General features: G+C 43.0%; 1 long non-coding RNA gene across 1 annotated transcript; it reads right to left on the bottom strand.

The window, feature by feature from the left end:
- Positions 1–3,859: 3,859 nt before the first annotated feature.
- Positions 3,860–4,894, bottom strand: LOC139198262 (uncharacterized). The gene is made up of 3 exons (XR_011583629.1): positions 4,621–4,894; positions 4,440–4,537; positions 3,860–4,264 (listed from the first exon to the last, which is right to left on the bottom strand). It is a non-coding gene; the product is annotated as an uncharacterized lncRNA (long non-coding RNA).
- Positions 4,895–5,920: the final 1,026 nt, after the last annotated feature.

The raw sequence follows: 5,920 nt of genomic DNA, 5'->3' as shown, positions 1-5,920 counted from the left end.
AATGTGGTCCTTGTTAAGAAAAATCAGACCAAAGAAAGTCTTTTGCTTCAAAAGGTCTTGTGGAGAATGTGTGTTGACTACACCGACCTAAACAAAGGGTGTCCGAAAGATAGCTTCCCTCTTCCTCTTATTGACAGACTTATAGACTCTACGGCCGGGTGTGAACTCCTGAGCTTCATGGATGCTTACTCAGGATACAACCAAATCCTCATGAACCCTTCGGATCAAGAACACACAGCCTTCACTACCGACAGAGGACTATACTGCTATAAAGTCATGCCTTTCGGCCTAAAGAATGCAGGAGCGACTTATCAGAGACTAGTCAACTCAATGTTCGCCGAGCAGATTGGGAAGAGCATGGAAGTTTACGTTGATGATATGTTAGTCAAGAGCAAACATGCTGACCAACACATCACCAACCTATCTGAAACTTTCACTATTTTAAAGAGGTATCGAATGAGGTTAAACCCCAACAAATGTGCCTTTGGCGTAGGCTCTGGCAAATTCTTAGGTTTCATGATTAGCCAACGAGGCATTGAAGCTAATCCCGAGAAGATCAAAGCAATCCTCGACATGAAGGAACCGGTAACTTCAAAGGACATCCAGAGCCTTACTGGCAAGGTGGCAGCCTTAACCAGGTTCATTTCTAAGGCCACAGACAAATGTGCTCCCTTTTTTAAAGCACTTAAGGGAAGTAGGAAGTACATTACATGGACTGATGAATGTGCCGAGGCATTCAAAAACCTCAAGGAGTACATGAGTAAAGCCCCTCTACTCTCCAAGCCCGAGGTAGGAGACATTCTCATTATCTACCTATCGGTATCAGCTTCAGCCGTAAGTTCCGTTCTCATTCGAAAGGATGGGAATATTGAGCGACCTGTCTACTACGCTAGCAAAGCCTTACAAGATGCGGAGACACGGTACTCTAACATTGAGAAATTGGCTCTGGCATTGGTCATGTCTGCTCGAAAACTCCGCCCTTACTTCCAAGCGCACTCCATCATCGTGCTTACCAATTATCCTCTTCGACAGATACTCCAAAGTCCTGACACTTCAGGGCGAATGATCAAATGGGCGATAGCATTGGGTGAGTTTGACATCTCCTACCAACCAAAACCAGCCGAAAAAGGTCAAGCAGTAGCAGATTTCATCGCCGACTTCACATATCCTGTTGACATTGCTTCTACACCTGAAGCAGTAGCTTCATTACCATCGGAAGCTCAGAAAGTAGAATCAACGACCTCAGCATGGAGTCTGTATGTTGATGGCTCATCCAACCAACAGGGCTGTGGAGCGGGACTAGTCTTGACTACGCCCGACAAAGTAGCAATGGAGTATGCTCTTCGTTTCAAATTCAAGGCATCAAACAATGAGGCCGAGTATGAAGCCCTTCTAGCAGGATTACGTTTGGCCAAACACCTCGGGGTTAAACAAATTGATATTTTCAGTGACTCCCAATTAGTGGTCAACCAGGTTACCAACAACTTTGATGCTAAGGACAGCTCCATGGCAGCATATCTTGCGCAAACACAACTTTTGCTCAAGCACTTCCACTACCAGATCACCCAAGTTCCTCGAGCGGCAAACAGTCATGCAGACGCCCTGGCTCGCCTCGCCTCAGCTGTGGAAGACAAGATTGGAAGAAAAATTCATGTCGAACTGTTGGCAACACCAAGCACCATGGCCGCAGAAGTATGCAACTTACAACAGGGGGATAGTTGGATCACCCCGATCTATAATTTCCTTGCTCATGGCACCCTCCCAAATGATAAAGTCCAGGCTAAGCAAATTCGATACAAGTCTACCCGCTACCTGATCATCAATGATCAACTCTATAAGCGAGGTTTTAGCCTGCCATACTTAAGGTGTCTTACGCCTGCCGAGGCGGAAATCGTCTTTCGGGAAATACATGAGGGAGTCTGTGGAGATCATGCTGGATCTCGGTCCCTAGCACACAAGACTTTTCGCCAAGGATATTACTGGCCAACACTCCACCAGGATGCCATCAAAGTATCCCGCTCATGTGACAAATGTCAACGATATGCAACTATTCCTCATTCCCCTCCAGAGCCTCTTACTCCTATGATCAGCCCTTGGCCCTTCGCCCAGTGGGGACTTGATTTGATCGGCCCAATGCCGGCAGGGAAGGGCAAAGTCTGTTACGCAGTCGTTGCAGTGAACTACTTCACAAAGTGGGCCGAAGTAGAACCCTTGGCAACCATTACTGAGGCAAAGATAGAAGACTTCGTGTGGAAGAACATCCTTTGTAGATTTGGCATTCCTAATGCGATAGTCACTGACAATGGGCGACAATTTGACAACAAGAAGTTCAGGTTGTTCTGCTCTAAGTTCAACATCAACTTATGCTTTGCCTCTCCAGCTCATCCCCAGTCTAATGGACAAGTTGAGGCCATCAACAAAATAATCAAGCGCACTTTGAAAACCAGCTTGGACAAAGCTAAAGGCTGTTGGCCAGAATTTGTACCCCAAGTTCTTTGGTCATATCGCACTTCATATCGGACTTCAACAGGAGAAACTCCATTCTCACTTGCCTTTGGCACAGAGGCGGTTGTCCCTGTTGAGCTCGAGCAAGCAACATTCCGAGTCCAGAACTACATTCAAAGTGAAAATGACAAACAACTCACCCTCAACTTGGATTTAGTCGAGGAACACAGAAACCAAGCTCACTTGAGGAATGTCGCCTACAAGCAGCGCATCTCCAACTATTATGACTCTAGGGTCAAGCCTCGTTCTTTCAAAATAGGAGACTGGGTCTTAAAGAAAAGATTACTCTGCGACAGAGTCCCAAGTGAAGGCACACTTAGTCCAAACTGGGATGGACCGTATGAAGTCATTGGCATCAGTCGCCCTGGCTCTTACACACTTAGAAGCTCCGATGGCAAGACCCTTGGCCATCCATGGAACGCTGATCACTTGAAGTACTACTACAAATAGACTCACGATGTACAAGTGTTGAGCTATAGCCGTTCGGCATCCTATGTAATGAAGGCCATTTGGCAATGAATTCAATAAAGAGGTAATTTAGCCAACTCAGCCCTCACTCTTTTACATTCATAGCAAGCGATGCCGGAACCCTTCTCAATCAGAAAGCAATCCGTCTTCCACAGTCACTACAAAACAAGCAAATGAAGACCGTGTTAAGCGCCAAAAAAAAAAAAAAAAAAAAAAAAAAACAGCTTCATCCAAAAAGCTTCACCCGAAAAGCTTCACCTCCAAAGCTTCACCCACAAAGCTTCACCTAAAAAGCTTCACCCAAAAAGCTTCACCCGAAAAGCTTCACCTCCAAAGCTTCACCCACAAAGCTTCACCTAAAAAGCTTCACCCACAAAGCTTCACCCAAAAAAAAAACTTCACCCGAAAAGCTTCACTTAAAAAAGATTCACCTACAAAGCTTCACCTAAAAAAGCTTCACCTAGAAAGCTCCCTCTACATACTTTCACCATCAAAGCTTCACCATCAAAGCTTCACCTAGAAAGCTTCACCCACAAAGCTTCACCCAAAAAAAAAACTTCACCCGAAAAGCTTCACTTAAAAAAGCTTCACCTACAAAGCTTCACCTAAAAAAGCTTCACCTAGAAAGCTCCCTCTACATACTTTCACCATCAAAGTTTCACCATCAAAGCTTCACCTAGAAAGCTTCATCTACAAAGCTTCATCTACAAAGCTTCACCATCAAAGCTTCACCTAGAAAGCTTCAACACCAAAGCTTCACCTACAAAGCTTCAACACAAAACCTTGCTCCAAATAAACAAATTTTGTTCACAAAACCCAAGATGCCCTTGAACTTGTACAAAAACACTTGGGTAAACATAAACATTTTTTGTTTTACACCCACAAGGGCCCAAAATTTTCCTTCTTATTTATTCACTTATATATGTTCCCAAACATATTATAATAGATCCAACAACAAGCCAAAGTCCCAAGTTTCATAATGGACAAAAGTACAAGCAATTCATCAATAATGAAGGTGCTACAAAAATTGGAATCTGCCCCAAAATAGAAATCCAACCCAAGAGACTTTTTCTCTCTCTCCCTCTTCCGCCTCCTTTCATCTATCAAATTTCTGCAACCTCTGCTCTTCTCCAATGGAGCTGAATTTTAGACACCCTATAGTTCTTGAGCATATGAACAACTTTCAAGAAGGAACCATTTCTGTTTGAGCGACGGAAATTACAGTGTTGAAGCTCCAAACATGATAGTCGGCTTCTTGCAGATTTCGAAGCTGTTGTGATGTTTCGAAGATCTGGAAATATTTAACCGTTAGTTCATCCTGAATTTGTGATATATTATGAAAGAGTCGATGAGGAACAACTTCAATGAAGAAAGTATACCGATCTGAACAAGAGAAAATGGAGTTTCGAAACTCACAACAAATCTGACGGGTTGACAGAAAAATAATAACCAGTCATTCATCATACCTGGATTTCTGGAGTTATACTGCTCCGAGGGATCTCAAATTTGGATATGTTGTAGTTCACAAGCTGAGGAACAACTTCAATGAAGAAAGCATGCTGATCTGAGCAAGAGAAAATAGAGTTTCAAAGCTCACAACAAATCTGACGGGTTGACAGACAAATGATAAACAGTCACTCATCATACCTGGATTTCTGGAGTTATACTGCTCCGAGGGACCTCAAATTTGGATATGTTGTAGTTCACAAGTTAAGGAACAACTTCGATGAAGAAGGTATGTTGATCTGAACAAGAGAAAATGGAGTTTCGAAGCTCACAACAAGTCTGACGGATTAACAGAACATTGATGAACAGTTACTCATCATACTTGAATTTCTGAAGTTTTACTACTTCGATGGATCTCAAATTTGGATATGTTGTAGTTCACAAGATAAGGAAAAACTTTCATGAAGACGACTTTGCAATCTGAGCTATAGAGAAAGGTGTTATCTTGCATCCACTCAGGCTGATTAGTGGAAACGAAAAGCAATTCCACCAAAGAAAAGATGAAAAAGAGAGAAAAGCTACTAATTGCACTTGATCTTGTCTAGTCAATAGCATGCAGCATCAAACACACAAAAGTTGGAAATATTTTTAGATAAAGCATATACGAATGTATGACATCGAAACAAGGATTCGTTACTTTGACAAATTAGTAACACGCGAGACACCTCATTCGGCAACTCTCTTCGCCTGAAGACTTGGGGGACTCCCACCATATGCTACTGCACCTTGATACTCGGCAGTCTCACAACCACTCAGTGACTTGGATTTTTCAAGTCTCCAACCGAGAAGTTTTCCTCACTCGGGAAATTAAGGGAACACTACCTCAAACTACATGCTTCACTCACAAAGCTTCAACAATACAGGTTTCAACAAAAGCAAAAATTCAAAGAACTTTATGAAGAAGGCTTTGGTGTATTTAACACAATATGTTGAAATGAAGCAAAGCTTATTTATTAATATTTTCGATAAGCCACAAATATGTACATATACATGAGTCAAAATAAACAAACAAAAGGGAGCCTTCACAAAGGTTGCTTAGGGGAAGTTTCAGCAGTCGGTAGAGCCCCAAAAAGAGAAAGCACCGGAGGGTGGTTATCCGGAGCCTCAGTACTTGACAAAACCCCAGAAGGAGGAGGCATTGGAGGTTCATCATTTGAAGCTTCATTACCAGGTACAACCCTAGAGGACGAAGGCAATAAATGCCTTTGGAACAAACCCACAAACCGCTGATGATCAAGTAAAACCTTACCATCAGATTCCTTCATCTGGTCAAGCTTCCTCTTCATGTTTGTAGCATAGTCATGGGTGAGCCGGTGCAACTGCTTATTCTCATGCTTGAGCCCTCTAATCTCCTGTTTGAGACTCATCACTTCAGCAGCCAATGATTCAACTTGGCGGGTTCTAGCAAATAGGCGTTGGGCCATATTAGACACAGAACCTG

Source organism: Malus domestica, chromosome 08 (assembly GCF_042453785.1).
Source record: "Malus domestica chromosome 08, GDT2T_hap1".
In the NCBI taxonomy this organism is placed as follows: Eukaryota; Viridiplantae; Streptophyta; class Magnoliopsida; order Rosales; family Rosaceae; genus Malus; species Malus domestica.
The sequence above is the reverse complement of the archived record's forward strand: the minus strand, read 5'-3'. Positions and strand labels throughout refer to the sequence as shown.